At 32.6% G+C, this 18954-nt stretch overlaps 1 long non-coding RNA gene across 1 annotated transcript in view; it reads right to left on the bottom strand.

The window, feature by feature from the left end:
• The window catches only part of LOC102131268 (uncharacterized), a 58947-nt gene extending 40383 nt beyond the window's left edge, over positions 1-18564 (bottom strand). The window contains exons 1-2 of the long non-coding RNA XR_010587174.1: positions 18497-18564; positions 16645-16672 (exon numbers count right to left, since the gene is read on the bottom strand). This is a non-coding gene — a long non-coding RNA (uncharacterized lncRNA). The remainder of the gene's footprint in view (positions 1-16644; positions 16673-18496) is intronic.
• Positions 18565-18954: the final 390 nt, after the last annotated feature.

Below are 18954 nucleotides of genomic sequence, written 5' to 3'. Positions count from 1 at the left end.
TCCTACCCGCCCCACCCCTGACAGGTCCTAGCGTGTATTGTTCCCCGCCACGTGTCCATGTATTCTCACTGTTCAGCTCCTACTTATAAGTGAGAACATGTGGTGTTTGGTTATCTGTTCCTGCATTAGTTTGCTGATGATAATGACTTCCACCTTCATCCATGTCCCTACAAAGGACATGATCTCATTACTATTTATGGCTGCACAGTATCCCATGATATATATGTATGTTTTATCCATTCTACTATTGATGGGCATGTGAGTTGATTCCATGTCTTTGCTATTGTCAATAGTGCTGCAATGAACATAAGCATTCATGTATCTTTATAATAGAATGATTTATATTCCTTTGGGTATATACCCAGTAATGGGATTACTGGGTTAAATGGTATTTCCGGTTCTACATCATTGAGGAATCACCACACTGTCTTCCACAATGGTTGAACTAATTTACATTCTCACCAACAGTGTAAAAAGTGTAGTAGTTTTCTTATATTAAGTAGTACCCAACTCCACAATCTAAGAACCAAACTACTTCCCTGACTTAGCAAAACCAGCTAAATTCAGGCTGTGATTATATTAGCAACATTTCCTGGTCAGTGGGTCTCCATGTAACTTCAGAAAATGAAGAAGGCTAGAATTATGAAAATGATACTCATATATCCCTGACAGTAATCTGAATCACCTGAATACAACTGTTTCTTTATTTGGTAAGTAAACATTTGCTTGCTCTGTGTCTCAGTGCTTTTCCCATGAAACAAAATTCATTATCCACATAGTGTCCACTTTATAAGAATTTTATCTTTATACCTTTAAAAAGATATATTTCCCCTTAATGATATGCTACTAAAAAGGAATTGCAAATGCATTAATTTTAAAAGTTAGTAAGCTCTAAGAGTCATGCCTTCAAAGATTTTAAATGTGTAAACCCCTTTACATATTACAATGTTTTTATAAAGTGAGTGCAATCATATTCCCATGAAATGTCAAACTTTTCCAAGACTTTGTAGCTAATAAGAGACAAAACCAGGATTCCAAACTTGTATAGTCTGAGTTTATAGGTTTTGCTTTTTTAACCTTATGCTACTGATAATTGACATTCAATCAAAAGTCAATAACATTGACATAATTAATTATGTAAATATTTTATTCAAAAACTAAAACTAATAATTCTATTTAGTAAAGACAAATGGATATTCACAATGAAGCCTTTGTACTTTATTGAATAGTTATGTGCCATTGCGACAAATCCCAAAGATGACATCTCAACTCCTAGGTTCTTGACAATAACTTAAATACCAATATTACTTTTTAGCTTGTTTGGATTGGATAAATTAGAGAATATTTGCCACCCACAATGGTACTGATAAGACTGGTGGTGAATGAACCAATGAAGAATCATTTGGTTGCAGTTAATAAAACTTACTTAGACTGATTTAAATAATAATCACATTTCATTCTGGAAAACATAAGGACATACATTCTCCAGGTTTAAAACAGAAAGTAAACCCAGCATCCAAGTTATAGAGTACTTTTGTGTCATTTTTGAAACCTGGTTTCTTAGCTCTGATTTTTTTTTATCTTTCAATTTCATGTTTATTTTCACATGGAATGAACTTTTTCTACTTTGTCATGCACATGGCAGAAGATATCTGTTTCACTTTTATTGTCTAAATGTCCTGATACAAGGAATCAACAGAGACCAACCTAAATTCCAAATTACCAAGAAAGGAGTACTTTTCTTGAGTCAATGTCGACCTCTTGTCTCATCAGTTATGGTCAAGTTAAGCGGATCACATAGTAAAAACATGGCTTAACTGCAATCACCTATAGGAACTAGGAGAAACGGTGATTTAACCTGGAAAATATTTAGATGTTATTTATTTATTTCAAAGTACGTTCTGAAGAGCAGCTTTCAGAGGAATTTTATAACAGAAATTGACAAAAATAATAGATGCACTCAGGATTCTGTTTAAACTAAAATACTACCTTGTTCAGGATATACCACAGAAAATGGGATATGTAGTGATACTCACTTAAAGATATAAATAATTTAAAAGTATTCCAGAAATATTTACTTATTGTCGCTATATTATCTCCCCGTGAATAAAGCCAAAAGCCTATGGAATTAGTCTAAGTGAATATTTAAGGGACAATTTCATTGTGCACTAAATTTTATCCTTGTTATATTTTTATGTACATTGTCTCACTCTCAACCAGAAATAACTAAGTCAAATGATTTCAGCCACTAAGAACAGAAGATAAATAATTGAATCAGCATGCTGTAACATAACTGTTGAATGATTCAATTTGGAATGTCATTCAGACTAAGAAAAGCATATGGATAGACCACATTAAGCCCTGCCTTCCCCAAGTTTATTGTCCTCATTCTGAAGAGTGATGTTCAAGCTATATTTCTAATTAAGTCCATTTAGAATATGTTTTATCAATATGGTCAGTTAAATAAGAGAGATAGGCAAAATTGTATAAAAATCTCTATCTTTCAATTTCATGTTTATTTTCCCATGGAATGAACTTTTTTCGCTTTGTCATGCACATGGTAGATGATATCTGTTTCACTTATATTGTCTAAATGTCCCTGATACAAAGAATCAACAGATCCATAAATAGCAAACGTTGGTATCTGATATGTTGCAGGTTTCCGTCAAACATTACTGCATTTTCCTTTCCATGCAAAGGCAGGAAATCCACATGCACACTTATTTTTCTTTTTCTCAGAGTCATACAAGCACATATAAACAAGAGGTGCTGAGAAAATATTAGATCGCAAGAATAGAACCGCATGTGGTAAATATTAGAAACAATACAATGAATGCCGTCTTAAAATTGTCTATTTGTTTCAATTTAATAAAATGGAATTAGAAAGAGGAATATAGCAAGTTTCAAATGCAGTTTTTTAGACTGAAGCATATATGACTGAATGTTAGAACTTGAGAGAGATGAGTAGTGGCACGCAGTACTGTTTATGCTTTTATTTTTCTGAAAACTGAAATATTTAATAATTTATTTAAACATTTAAAAATAATTAAATGGATGCAACATTTATAGCATACTGACTTAAGAATACTGTCTTTATGTCATATTTATCTACATATTTTACACTTTACTTTTGCCTCATAGTCTTCATTTTAAAAATTTTATTTATTTTTAATTTGTAAAATATTTTAATCAAAAAATAATAATTGTATATATTAGTAGTGTACATAGTAATGTTTCAATACGTATAATGGGTGATCAGATCAGGATGTTTAGCATATCGATAATCTCAAACACTTATCATTTCTTTGTGCTGGGAATATTCCATAACCTCCTTCTAGCTATTTGAATCTATGAAATACATAACTGTTAACTATAGTCATCCTATAGTGGCATAGAACACTCGAAATTAGCTCTCCAATCTAGATGTAATTTTGTATCTTTTAACAAGTCTCTCCCTATCCTTACCCTTCCCCTACCATCCTCAGCCTCTGTTCTACTTTTTACACCTAGCAGATCAACATTTTTAGCTTCTGCATGTGAGTGAGTACGTGTGATGTTTAACTTCCTGGCATGGCTTGTTTCACTTAACATGATGTTCCCCAATTCCATCCACTTGCCACAAATGACAGGATCTCATTTTTTTTATAGCTGAATAGTATTCCATTGTGTATATGTGCCACATTTTCTGTATCCATTCATCTGTTTATAAACACATAGGTTGATTCTATATCTTGGCTATTGTGGATAGTGCTACAGTAAGCATGAGGGTACAGATGTCTCTTCAACATAATGATTTCCTTTTCTTTGAATAAATTCCCAGTAATAGAATTGCTGGATTATATGGTAGTTCTATTTGTAGTGGTTTTGAGGACACTGCATACTATTCTTTATAGTGGCTGTGCTAGTTTACATTCTCGACAAGGGTACATGAGTCTCCTTTTCTCTGCATCTTCAAGAGCATTTGTTAATTTAGGGTTTTATTTTTCTAATATTAGCCATCCTAACTGGGGAGAGATGATACTTCTTGTGGTTTTAAGTTGCATTTCGCTGATAATTAATGATGTCAATCATTTTTTCATATATTTTTGATCACTTGTAGGTCTTCTTTAGAGAAATATCTATTATGATCATTTGCCATTTTTTAATTGGATTTCTTCCTCGCTCTTTTTTTTTTTTTTTTTAACTATTGAGATGCTTCAGTTTCTTGTATATTCTGGATATTAAGGCCTGTTAAACAAATTCACAAAGGTTTCCTCACACTCTGTTGATTGTTTTCTTTTTTGTACAGAAGCTATTTTGTTTAATATAATCTCATTTTTTTATTGTTGCTTTTGATGTTTGTGCTTAAAAACTTTTCCCCAACCTCTGATCCTAAAGAATTACCCCTATTTCTTCTTATAATCAATTTATTGTTTTGGTTCTTATGTTCAGATCTTTGATCCATTTTGAATTGATTTTTGTATAGGGTGAGAGGTGAGGGTGTAGTTTCATTTTTCTGCATATGGACATCCAGATTTCCAGCATCATTTATTGAAGACATTGTCTTTTGCCCAAAGAGAATTCTTGGTACCGTTGTCAAAAATAAGTTGGCAATAGATAGGTTGATTAATTTCTGAGCTCTCTATTCTGTTCTATTGGTCTATGTGTCTGTTTTTATGTAAGTACTGTGGTGTTCTGGTTACTAAATCTTTGTAGTGTATTTAGGGGTATGGTAGCGTAATACCTCCAGCTTTTTTCTTTTTGTTTAGGATTGAAGCTAAGGAAAAATATGTCAAAACCAAATAAATCTCAGCAAACTAATCCTCTGGCATTATATAATTCCTCTCAAAACTGCTCATTTTCATATTCCTCCCCAAAAAGATATGTCCAAAGGACACAACAATTGTTTACCAACTTGATGTGGATTCCACATTATCATTTTTCTCTCTTTCTGCAGAGTTTTTTCATATCCATTGATAGTTTCACATGGAAGGGGAGAAAGATTAAAAATATTCATATTCTATTCACATTCACTGAATGGTTAGGATGGTATTAGTCTGTTCTCACACTTCTTTGAAGAGATACCTGAGACTGGGTAATTTATAAAGAAAAGAGGTTTAATTGACTCACAGTTCCTCATGACTGAGGAGGTCTCAGGAAACTTAAAATCTCAGGAAACTTAAAATCATGCAGGAAGGCACCTCTTCACAGGGTGATAGGAGAAAGAATGAAAGATGAGAGGAGATGAGAGAAGAGGGAAGCTCGTTATAAAACCATTGTATCTCATGAGAACTCACTATCATGAGAACAGCACGAGCATAACTACCCCCATGATTCAATTACCTCCCGCTAGGTTCTTCCCATGACACATGGGGAATATGGGAAATACAATTCAAGATGAGATTTTGGTGGGAACACAGCCAAACTATATCACCAAGATACTATGTTGAATGATTTCCCATATCATTTCATATGTCCTGTTAAAACCAGGGGAAAATAAAGAAATAATACTCAATTATCAATCTGTAGTGTTTTTCATAACAAATCATTCATTACTATTCTTTAGGCTTATTTTATCTATATAGCCTTCAAGACCAATATGAAAAATAAATTCTTATTAGATGCTTTTAGGTCATATAGGAGAGACCAGAAAAAAATCAGAATAAATTATATAATATTAATTTTTTCCCAAAATGTGTATGGGTAGAAGGTTAAAAAAAAGGCTACAATATACAAATAAACCATAGAAGTAGTATATAACAGGTTCTCAGAGACTTTATTTAATTTTGCTAATTTGAAATATTGTTTGGAATGATGAAATAAGACCTCTAATTACCATTCAAGATGACCATTTAAGAAAACTGTGCCATCAAAAATTCAACCTTACTAGAGATAAGACCTTTATGTTCTAAGAATTTCTAGAGAGCCCTACGAGAAGTTTTTGCAACCATCTTTTTACTATTTAAATGCAATTGCCCCATTTCATATTGAGATGTCAGTTGTCTAACTCATTAAATACATTGAAAATTGCTAATAGGTTGAAATTTTAATTAAGGTTTCTCCACATTGGAAGATTAAGAGTTCCTGGAGAGAAAACACAGAGAAAGCTGTCTGATCATGATATTTAGAAGTAAATCCCATGTTTATAACTAGAATTAATAAAAAATGACTGCACTCCAAAAAAATAAAACTTAACTCATTAATATTATTATGACTTTTATAATCTTTCTTTTTTGAAATTATCTAATTTAGGTAAATCATGCGTTGTATCCAAACTTCCTATTACAGAAGCAAGTCTGTGTTTTGTCACTTTGATTCACCAAACTTTTCAAACTATTAGTGTTGTTGTTGTTGTTATTTTTAATGGACAAGATCAGGCACATTCAGCATTGTATGGAATGGGCAAAAACATGAACAGACATTTCTCAAAAGAAGATATACAATTGACCAACAGGTATACGAAAAAGTGCTCCACATCACTTATTATCAAGGAAATACAACTCAAAACCATAATGAGCTATCTCGCCTCAGTTAAAATAGCTACTATTAAAAATACAAAAAATAACAAAGGTTGGCAAGGATGTGGAGAAAAGGAACACATATACAGTTGGTAAATATGTAAATTAGCAGAGCCACTATGGAATGCAATTTGGAGATTTCTCAAGAAACAAAAATGTGTATTTACCCAATAGAAATCAGTATATAAAAAAGATACCTGTGCTTACATGTTTATTGCAGCACTATTTACAATAACAAAGAATATGGTTTGGCTGTGTGTCCCCACCACATCTTGTCAAATTGTAACCCCCAGGGTTGCGGGTGGGTCCTGGTGGGAGGTAATTGGATCATGGGGGTGCAATTCTCATGAATGGGTTAGCACCATCCTCTTAGTTCTGTTCTTGTGATAGTGAGTGAGTTATCCTGAGAGCTAGTTGTTTAAAAGTGGATAGCACCTCCCTCTTCTCTCTCTTCCTCTTGCTCCTGCCACGTAAGACATGGTCCTTCTCTCGCTTTCCTTTCTGCTGTAGGTAAAATCTCCCTGAGGCCTCCCGAGAACCAGCTGCTGCCATGTTTGCTGTACAGCCTTCAGAACCCTGAGCCAATTAAATCTTTTTTCTTTATAAATTACACAATCACACATATTTCCTTATAACGGAGTGAGAGCTGACTAATGGAGCCAAGATCTGAAATCAACCTAAGTGTCCATCAATAGATGAATAAATAAAGAAAATTTTGTATATAGACAAAATGAAATACTATTTGGCTGCTAAAAAGAATGAAGTCATGTAACTTGCAGCAACATGGATGGAAGTGGAGATCATGTTGTTAAGTGAAGTAAGCCAGGCACAGATAGGCGTCTATCACATGCCTTCACTTACTTGTGGTTCTGAGAAAGCTGATCTCATGAAGGTAGAGAGTGGAATGAGAGATATCAGAGGTCTAGAAGGATGTAGGGTGTGAGGGAGGGAATGAAGATGGTTGGTTAGTGGATACAAACCAACAGATAAAAGGAATAAGTTCTAATGTTCAATAGCAGAGTAGAGTTACCATAGTTAACAACAAAGTATTGTATATTTTGAAATTTTAAACAAAAGGACTTGAAACGTTCCCAGCCAACAAAAATGCTAAATATTTGAGGTGATGATTACCTAAATATCCTGATTTGTCATTATACATTCTATGCATATAACAAAATATCACATGAAACCCATAAATATGTACAAATATCATGTATCAATTAAATTTTAAAAGGGAGAAATGCAAGGAAAAATCAAATTATTTTAATATTTAGGAAAAATAATAATTATAAAATAACTTACTAACTACAAAAGAAATAATTTTCATAATAGGTGCTGATATTCAATGAGAACTTTTCCCATACATTTTACTAACGGTTTTGAATTTTTGACTGATTCAATTCTTACAATAATCTTATCAACTAAATGTAATTATTATTTGCATTTTACTAACAGAAATACACTTGGCTCAGAGCCACTGTCCTCTTCAATTATGTAGTTAGAAATAAAATCCAGACATCTGTCTCCCAGAGTCCTGCTCTTTCTTTTATTATTACATCTATTTTAACTCCATTAACATTAGAAAATTTAAGTCAAAAAGTATAATGTCTGCTTCATGATAATGGCTAAATCTCTTGGTGGGGGAGGTGTGCTGACATGATTTAAAATGTTCCCCATACATATTTCTTTATAGTTGCAAAAAGAAATAACTGTACAGTGAAGAACAACGCCTTGACCAGATGATTAAAATATCAGTAAAAGGGTAGATAGACATCATGTGCTTCAGAATATCTTACCCCGAGAATGACACAATGACATGTATGTGGTATTTTGTTTGGAATGCATACCCTGAATATAATAATAATAAATTATTATAAAACTGAAAATGAGAAACATTTTATGTAAAAAAGGTGGGTTTGTTATTTTTAAAAATTAATGTCAAAAAGACCAAGGAAGACAAATTTTTTGCAATTAAAGAAGAGTCAAGAAAATTGACAAGTAAACACCTGATCTTAGATTTGTTCCTGTAATGGAGGAAAATAATTACTGTAAAGAAGATAATTGGGTCACATAATGTAATTAGAATATAAACAGTAGATTAGACAAGAGTGTTGCATCAATGCTAAATTGTCAGAAGTTGATAATGGTACTGTGGTTATTCTTAGTGTGCTATAAAGGGTTAACTCAGTAGACATTATATTCTTGGTATAGAAACAGAAAACCATTCTTGGTTTTTTGTTTTTTTTTTTTTTCCTTGTCACACTTCAAAGATGTGATTTTCCTTTCTAATGAATACAAATATATTCTATTATAAAACTGGCTATGAGTGTCCCTTTGAAAATTGTGTCTTCTTTTTCCCTTTGGCTGCTTTACAAATTTTCTTTTTAATCATTGGTATTTAGCAACTTAACAACGACATGCCTAAAGAATTTTTTTATGTCTATCCTTCTTGCATCTGTTGTTCTGTCACTGAACAGTATCAGAAAATTCACAGATAATATTCTTCCAAATATTGTTTTGTAACAAGCTTTTTTCCAATCCTTTTGTATCTACCTCTAAAAACAACGTGTTCCACGTTATTTACTTTCTAAGTTCTTTCATGTGTTTTCAATTTTTTTTCTTCTGTTTCAATTTATCTTCCATTATTTTATCTTCCAGTTTTCTGGACCATCTTCTGCTATGCCTAACCTGCTCTTGAATGCCTCTATTGAGTCATTAACTTAATCTATTAAAATTTCCATGTATAGAATTTCCATGTGATTTTTGCAATCACCTGGCAAAATTATTCACAATTTTAACGTTATTTCCTACATCTTTTTTCTGTGTCTTCTTGAGCATGTTATAGCTGAAGTTTCATTGAGATTCTGGATTCTTTTCATCCAACTTGCCTCACAACCAAACTAGCAATACCCAGCAACAGATATTGGCTGCATCCCCACATTCTGAGATAAAGTTTCCCAGAGTCCTGGTTTCATCAGTAACTCCCAGATTTGTTTGAACATATCTCTTTTTTTCTTTCTTTTCTTCTTACTTAATTAGATTTTTTTATTCTCACTATGAGTGTTGTATTCTGTGCTACTCCTTTGTAGCTGGACGTAGACATCTAATTTTGTGAGTTTAATTCATTGATTCCACAGAACCCTCTCTCTCTCTCTCTCTCTGTCTATACATATATATACACACACACACACACACGTACATATACATATATACACACACATACACACATGTGTATATATACACACATATATTTATATTTATGTTTATATTATAAATTAATTATTAGCAGAGAAGGAGTCTCACAATTTACCCAGGCTGGTCTCGAACTCCTGGCCTCAAGTTATCCTCCCTCCTGCCTTGGTTTTCCAAAATGCTAGGATTGCACTCATGAGCAAAAATGCCTGGCTACAAAACTGTATTTGACACTGTTTGACCTTAGGTACTATTCTATATGCATGTTTTTATATGTGAAGTCAGCGAAAAGAATGAAAGCTAGTGACAATATCAATTCCTTTCATATTTTTTAAAAATTTTCTCTCTCAATGCATAAGAAAGTTACATGTATGAGCCTAAAATAATGTTGACCTATGTTTTAATTTCTCATTTCCTGAAAGATAATCATGTATAATTGAATTTAAAACATATAATTCTCAGTGGTATGTCTTTGAAATATTAATTTGCACACCTCACAGGAATATGAAAATATAAAATCAAATATGGTACGTAAAACATTTGATTGATTTTCCCAAGCATACTGAGAGTTCAGTAAATGATAGTAGGTGAATTCCCAGGCTTAACTCATTTTATAGAACAAAAATTACGGGAAGTAATATTCAGTAACAGTGGAAAATTGCTTGAAAATTAATTTTCATCTGAGAAAAGAGCAATTGGCACTTTGATTTTGGAGGAAACACTCATTTGCTTGTTTGGAAAAAAATACTAAATCTAAACATATCACAAACAAAGTTAAATAAACTTTCTCAACCTAAAGGAAGAAGCTGAGGCACAAAATATAATTTCAATGAATTTACTTGAGCTAAATCTAGGAAATTTGCCCAGAAGATTCAGATCCAAGTAACCTTGGATATAAGCTCCTGTTCAGTTCAGGCTTTGTTACAAGCAGGTAACAAAGACCAAAAAAGTAGGTGGAAGAGCAGGAGAGACAAGTGGGCTGATGCAAAGTTGTTTGTCAGGTTTTTCATTGGTTTACAGCAGTAGTACTGATCAGTGATTGGCTATACATAGTTGAACTACAGGGTATGAGTTATGGTGTCTCGTGTGTGGCATGGTTTGGGTAATTCATGCAGTCAGTCTAGAGTCTACATAGTAACCGCTTCAAGAGAATAACTTAGTTAAAGGCAGGATATGGGACATGAGGCTGCCTCATTCCTGTGCCTGTCTGGGCCTGACCATTTACAGGAGGCTTGCATTCCTCAGATAAAAGATTTCTTTTTCTTTTTTTTCTTTTTTTCTTTCTCAACTTGAATTTGTATCAGATATTCTATTTTTCCTTTAGATGGTAGACTTGATTCTGCTACTTCTTAAATGGTTCCCTTTTAATATCGTTTAAAAAAATTGTTGTATGATTATAAATCTTAGTTATCTCTTCAATTATATTTATTTGACTTTTGGAATTATGTATGCCTCGAATCTGTACAGGATATTATTAATATCCCACAGTAGTTTAAATATGGAGTGTAATGATAAATATCTGAGGTGATGAAGCAATTAACTACCCTGATTTGATAATTCCACCATGCATACATGTATAATTATATGAAAATATTATATATAGAAATATATACAACTATTGTTTGTCCATTAAAATAAAAAAATTACTATAATGAACAATTTATATATCCTTAGAAGAAAAAACTATAATGATTATTCTAGACTCACCCAAAATAAGAAAACAACAAAAGTTCATCAGAGTTTTTAAAATGTACCTATGTTATCTATACATAATGTCATTTGATTTTGATTCATTCATTTATTTTAGAGTTTCCTTAATACTTTTCATGTATGGTTGTCTGAATATTTGGGATCTTATGACAAACAAAACAATAAGATCTCTCTTCACATACTTGCTTTGCATAGTACTTGAGGAAACCAAAATTCGGTAAACACATAAATAAATATGAAGATTTCAGTTTAGATCCTATAAATACAATTGAACAAATAGAGTACAATGAAATAAATATGTGAAATATTATTTTATAGAGGTTAAAGTATATCAAAAGTGGCAATTCTATGAGAGACTCGGTGAGGTATAACCTGACTGTAATGACATATCAAGTCACGCAAAAATTTAAAGGAAGATGCCAGCAGCTGCACCAGTAAGTACCAAGGCCCTGAGGTAGGCATATGCTTTAAATGGTCAAGAAACCAAAAGAAAAACAAAGCCTAAATATAGTTACAGTAGAGGAGGGTATTACTATGTGAAATTAAAGTACTAATGGTAGACCAGAAGACCTTAATATTGTGAGGACCATGATAAGGAAATGAAAGTTATTAAAGAGATTTTAGCAAGGTGAGATGTGATGTGATCTCTAATTTTATATAGTGATTTTGATCTCCAGGTAGAAAATAACACATTAGAGGACAAGAGAGGAAACAGGAGGCTTTCAACAGGGAAATGTAATAATCAGTGTGAGATATCAATGGAGTTTCAGAGGAGGAAGAAAGAAGAGGAGCTGACTGTAAAAACAAAATGGGTCATCTAAAACATACATGTCATTATAAAAGCCACTATATGTGGCAACTTGCAAATGTAAATCACATGTTTTCTGTTGGCTCTCAAATTGAATAGACAAATCTGAAATTTAGAGAACAATTGCTGATTGAGATCAACACTTCAAAACTAAGTATGAACAAATATTCCATATTATTTCATTATTTTTGCATATATCCAGACTATTGATTTGTTTAATAAGTAAAATTTTTGTATAGACTTTTTATTAAATAATTTTTAGAATTGTACGTTTTTCTCCAAAGCATATAAAGAATTACAGTTTTCAAATATTGGAAGATTATCTGTATTAATGTGAGGCATTTATGTATTAATACGATGATCACCTTGGAGATAATATTGTATAAATGAGAAGATGAGGAAAAATATGCTAGTATAAAATTTCTTTTCAAATATGTTACTTTTCATCTTTCACACTGAATTACCTAAACAAATGACGTACAATTTAATGCATACTCATTTTCTCTTTATTTTTTTGTGTTAGTAAGTTTGGGGCATATTAGACAGCAGCTTTGGGAATATTGAACTAATGTTTCTCAAATGACATATTATTCAAAAAATAAATGAAGACTGTAAGCTAAAAGATTTCCAGTATGTTGTTGAAGGACATATGAGACCATATCTGCGTAGAATTAATGAGCTGCCTAAAGCCAGTATCATTTTAATCTCTTTCTCAAGTTCTTAATCCTCTAAATTTAAAACGCTATATCCTTCAAAAGTTCTAATGCCTATTTACATTCCAGATATTACAAGATATTCACATTTCACTGTCACTTTATGAAACAAGTTTGAGAAGTCTTTGTGAGGAGAAGTAACAAATGTGTTTTAACATATCCCTAAATTCTTTGCAAATTATCTTCTATTTATTCTAAGAATGGGCATAACTATACTTTAGATAGCTATTATAAAAGCAGCAGAGTCTGGGTAAATTGTGACATTGCAAATTTGTCAGTGGAAGTAACATGAATTGTTTGCAAAAATCAGTCTGCATCGTATGATCGATGAAACCCTCACAGTGCCTGATTTTATCATTAAATACTTTAGGCTAATAAAATGCCCCTATGAATGAAATAAATGATGCTATTCTGTAGTAGATAGTGTTTGTTGTCAAGTAGTAATAAATACGGCTCAAATACAATGTTCTATGAACATTTTTACTGAGTAGAAAGCAAAATAGAATTAAATATATATACATGTATATATATACATATGTGTGCATATGTATAGCTACGTGTGTGTGTATATATACACACACATACACACATACACATTGAAGATTAGAAAACTAGCTATTGTGCCAAAATGAAAGGTAATTTAAGATAATAATCAAATTAACCATTTGAATTTTTAATGGTGAATGAAAATAAAATTGTAGAACTAAAAACTGAGGAGGAGGAGTTTGTTTTATCACTTTTTGCAGATTTCAAGAATGGAAAAATTATTTAAATAAAGCAATATTTGAAATCTGTCTTAATATTTGAAATATAGATTATTTGTGGGTTTACGTACAAAAAGTCATCACTGTCTTTAATTGCTGCTATTTTCCTTAGAATATGTTGTATGGTATACTCTTTTATTTTCCAAATTATAACTATTACTTCTTATTATGTCAATGCATTTTTTCACCTATTGAGATATAGAGAGATGTATATAATCTGGATATAACTATTTTTATTTATATAATTTAATAGTTTTCCACTCACACTGTATATTCACACAATTTCATTATGCATTACCCACGTAACTGTTTCTCAGCCTATCTATGTCAGTGAGTCACTTCTGTCTTCCCTTTGGGCTCCCTTTCTTTTCTGCATTTGAAAGAGAGTTCTTCTAAATGGAATTCTAGAGTCATAAATCTAAAAACAAATGGAAAGAAGTACCTTTGAAATATTCTGGGCAAAGGAGTACATCTGTCATTTTTAAAAAGACTTTCAGAGTAGTTTTCTCAAATTTCTTGCTAACTTATGCAGGCATTCCTATTGTTTCCATTACATTCAAATCAGGTATATTCTGAAAAATTACAAGCATATTTGTAAAATGCATTCATGTTAACATCATAAGAGAATTTAGTCCTTAAATATGTGTATGTGTGTGTGTGTGTATATATATTTGCATAACTTTCCCCAAACTGGATTCTGGATTAAAAACCCTTATTGCTGCCAGGCGCGGTGTCTCACACCTGTAATCCCAGCACTTTGGGAAGCCGAGGCTGGAGGGTCACCTGAGGTCAGGAGTCAAAGACCAGCCTGACCAACATGGAGGAACCCCATATCTACCAAAAATACAAAATTAGCTGGGCATGGTGGCAGGTGCCTGAGGAGGCTGAGGCAGGACAATCGCTTGAATCCGGGAGGCGAACGTTGGGGTAGGCAGACGTCACGCCATGGCACTCCAGCCTGGGGGACAGAGTGAGACTCCATCTCAGAAAACAAAACAAAACAAAACAAAAACCTTATTGCTAACTGCCTTTTATCGTAATGTGCTGAAAGTTAAAGACAAGTTGGTAAAATAACTAAAGATAGGACTCTAACCTACTTGAAACTAATTCATATTGAAAAATATAACATTACAATTGGTAACTTACAAAATTAAATTGAAAAGAAATTATAAAATGCACTTGATAAGAAAAAGAGTAAGAGTTTACACTTTAAGATCTTTCCACATTACTCAAATAATTCAAATATTTCAGACAATAAAATGCCAAAAGACTTTCAATGATTTTGAACAATTTAGACCTTGGGCAGCTTAACAGACTTGTTGAAGCTTATACAATACAAATTTCCTTATGATCTGCATCATGGTTATTTTTGTCAAAAGATGCATGTCAATTTTATGGAATTAAGCCCTTTTCGCATTTGCTTCGAGAATACTTGCCGGGGCCTGTGGCTGCAGTGTGTACCCTGAAATAACACTGCCACAAAATATGTTGCTTTTATTATATTTTTCTCAGTGCTCTAGTATATTGACTTTGGAAACAAAATACCTTATTCTGTTTATAGCTTTCTGTGGTTAGTAGTGGTATTTCTATTTATAAAATGTAGTAATTCTCGATCACTGAAAATGTCAAATCCTACAAAATGTGGGATCCCTACGCATGATGTTAACATCATTTGGGAACAGTTGTTGGCCGAAGATTCATTTGATGAATCTGATTTTTCCGAAATAGATGATTCTTATGATTCAGGCAATTCCGTTGTTAGTTCTGTTTAGAAATAACTCGATGAACAGTTTTAAGATTTCATTTTTACATTGAAAACCAATCAGATATTTTTCAACCTCAAAAGGCGTGTTTACATAAAATTAAATGAGTGCTGGCAGCAAGTTGCACCCCTTTTTTTTCTAAACAGGAAAAAGGTTAATGACAGGGCATATAGATTATGTTTCCAGTTTATTAAATATAGTAAGAAAGTTTCCTGAACTCAATCTTTTTGTCATGTTTTTTCTTCTGACATAAAGGTTTTATCCTCTACATATATGGAATAAAAAAACTCAATGAACTAAATATATAAACTTGATAGTGCCAACTTTCAAGGAATATAATATATGCATATATTACATATACACACATACATATATATACACATTCATATAAATGATATATTTCCTATTCAGTTCAAGCTTGACAAAAATGTAATACAAAGCCTATATTATTTTAGTTTATCAGAGAATTGCTGTTCCCTTGATTTGCCATTATTAACTCAAAAAGAATTTTTTAAAAGAAATACCTTATCAAACACAGTAGTTTAACAATAGAAGCACTAAAATTTGTTTTAATCTAAAATAATGTCCACTTAAAATATCTATGTGAGAAATTTATTTCAGATCTCAGTAATAGGGAAAACAATTTTGACTTCATTTGTTGCTATTTTAAGAAAATCAACACATTTTAAACTAATTATTTTTCTTTGTATTTTTTACTTTGAAACTCAAGGCCACAGGCTACCCTTGCTAGCACCTAATGGTATGCAGATTTCACACTAATTTTATTCCCTTTGTCATCTAACGTTTCTACTGTTGTTTCTCATGTTTAAATTTTGTCATTACATATTATGTGGTATAGAATACTATAAGCAAATTATTTTATTTTTCTTTTGATGTTTTTATATATTAATTATACAAGGTAAAGAGATACTGAGTAGGTAAAAATTTTTCAAAAATATGTTGCACATATTTAGTATTCATTGTACTTACACACTTCAGACTTTTAACTAATGTTAGTTAAGTGATTAACTGTATTGAACACATTTAGTGGATAATTTTGAAGCTGGAATATGATATAAAAGTTCAAACAGTAGCAGCAAAGGTACAGTTACTTCAGCACTTAGTCTAAGCCAGGAACTATTACACACTTTATATGCATGTGTTTAATTTTATAAATATCCTAAGATAAGTACTTACCATTTTCAAAATCATGCGATGAAGTGACCTGAAATCACAAAATTGGTTAAGTTGTAGAATCAAAATTTTTATCTGGTGTTCTCCAGTTAAAAGTACAGGAACGTCCTTAAAATTATGCTTTTATTTTTTTTAATAGTCCAAGAGGGATAGTGTCTATGTTTTATAGTTACTTGCATATTATTAAAATTCTTACTTTCTGGGTTGCAAACAGAAAGCTGATAAAACAAATGAAACATTGGTATCACATAATCTTGTCTTTCATTTTCTTCTCCACAAGTTAAAGTTATCAAGAAATCATTACAGTACCAATATATCATTGGACAAAAACTGAATTTTAAAATGCATAATTTAGAAAACTCTAGGAAACTTATTAAGAATTATATACCCAAGAACCCCCAAGTAATCTCTTGGCACTTCCTTCAGAAAAGTAGCTAAAAAGTCTGTCTGGCTATGAGGATGACTTCCAGTCTCATAGTTGATGTTTCCTGGGTACTTAATGACATTCCTAGGGAAGGAGTCTTAAGATAATTGAATTTAAACTTCTTAGATAAAGAAATTCTAGAGAGTCCCTCTCAGTGCTTCCAGAAAGGTGATCAGAGAGACAGGGAGGCAGGCAAAAGGTCACAGAGAAACATTGTTTGGGAAGTTTATTTCTGAGTCCTTTCTATTTTCAAAGCATGCATCATGCTAAAGCTCCATATTTTCAGGAATTGTTTTTGTGCCCCAACATTCCGCTGTCTAAAACTTCCCTAGAAGTTTCACACATTAAAAGCTGAGTTGGTGGCTGTGAAGAGAAAAAAAAACAAGCTAATAGCCGATTGGCAAAGGATCCCATTAATACAGCCTTCCTCTTCTGGGAATAAGCCAGTTCATTTAAGCAATTTGTATCATTTTAGAAGAAAGCATTGTAGATGCATTCTCAAAGCCAGGACTCTATATGTGATACAGGCAACTGAATCTTCATTACGAAGCATTTATATATAAATAAAGAAGAAAAGTGAAATTCAATGTCTAGAGTAGTCTATAACTACTTTTTCTGGAGTCTCTGAGGCATCTCCATTCGGAATGGGCAGACAGTGGCAATCTGATAGATTTTTCTGCTTTCTGGTTTGTATGTCACAAGATTGTTTATACATAAGTTACAGTCTTCTGGACCTGAAGACAAGGGAATTTCAATATTTAGTGACTCCAAGTTGGAAAAATGGAAGAAAACTTAGAAACATAGTTTGAAGATTTGTAACCAGGAAATAATTCAAAATTCGGTCCAAATTATAGGGCAATAATTAAAACTCAAAAACAATGAACAGGGCTAGAATTTAATAAGAGGTGCATCATAGTTTTCTTCTGAAACAATTGTAATCTCTCTAGTTCCTCATCACTACCAAGAATAAATCATAGTAAGATGAATTTATTTGCAAAATAATTTTTATTCTTATTATACTTGGCCTAATTATTTACATAAAGTATAGCAAGAAGAGGGATTGTCCATATGTGTTCTTTCGAAGTTGACTTTTCTGGAACTATTTTATAAGGAATTTCAAATTTGACTTTTAAAAACCTTGAGGCTTAGGAGCCAAGCCAAAGGCTATGCCTGTAATACCTGTATAAATTGGATACATTTCTCTCTTCTCAAGGTCTTTAAAATATCCTGAGGTTCCTAGGTCTGACACATAGTAGCACCACAGCTGGGTATGCTGGCTCATGCCTGCAATCCTGGCACTTTGAGAGGCCACGATGGGAGGATTACTTAAACCTGGAGTTTAAGACCAAGGCAGGAAACACAATGAGATTCACTTAGAGAGAGAAAAGAGAGAGAGAGAGAGAGAGAGAGAAAGTAACATTGTTTACTTACCACAAAGTCAGAAATTCTGTAAGAGGAACCATGTAGATAAAGTACCAGACCAGTTTTTCCAAGGGACTGTTTTGTTGTTGTAGTTGTTGTTATTTTTAGACAGGGTCTTACTCTGTCACTCAGGCTGGAATGCAGTGGCACAATCACAGCTTTTTGCAGCCTGGATCTCCATGGGCTTACATGATCCTCCCACCTCAGCCTCTCGGGTAGCTTGGACTACAGGCATATGCAACCACACCTGGCTAATTTTTATATTTTTTATAGAAACAGGGATTTTGCTATTGTCGCTCAGGCTGATCTTGAACTCTTGGGCTCAAGAGATTCACCTGCCTTGGCCTCTCAAAATGCTGGAATTACATGCGTGAGCCACTGGTCTGGCCCCCCTTGAGGAGATTTTTACTGAATTCATGAAAGTCAACCTCAATCCCTCAAGTAGTCGTATTTGAAAATATGACACT

Source organism: Macaca fascicularis, chromosome 6 (genome assembly GCF_037993035.2).
Source record: "Macaca fascicularis isolate 582-1 chromosome 6, T2T-MFA8v1.1".
Taxonomy (NCBI): domain Eukaryota; kingdom Metazoa; phylum Chordata; class Mammalia; order Primates; family Cercopithecidae; genus Macaca; species Macaca fascicularis.
Note: the sequence above shows the minus strand (reverse complement) of the source record. Positions and strands in the feature narration are given on the sequence as shown.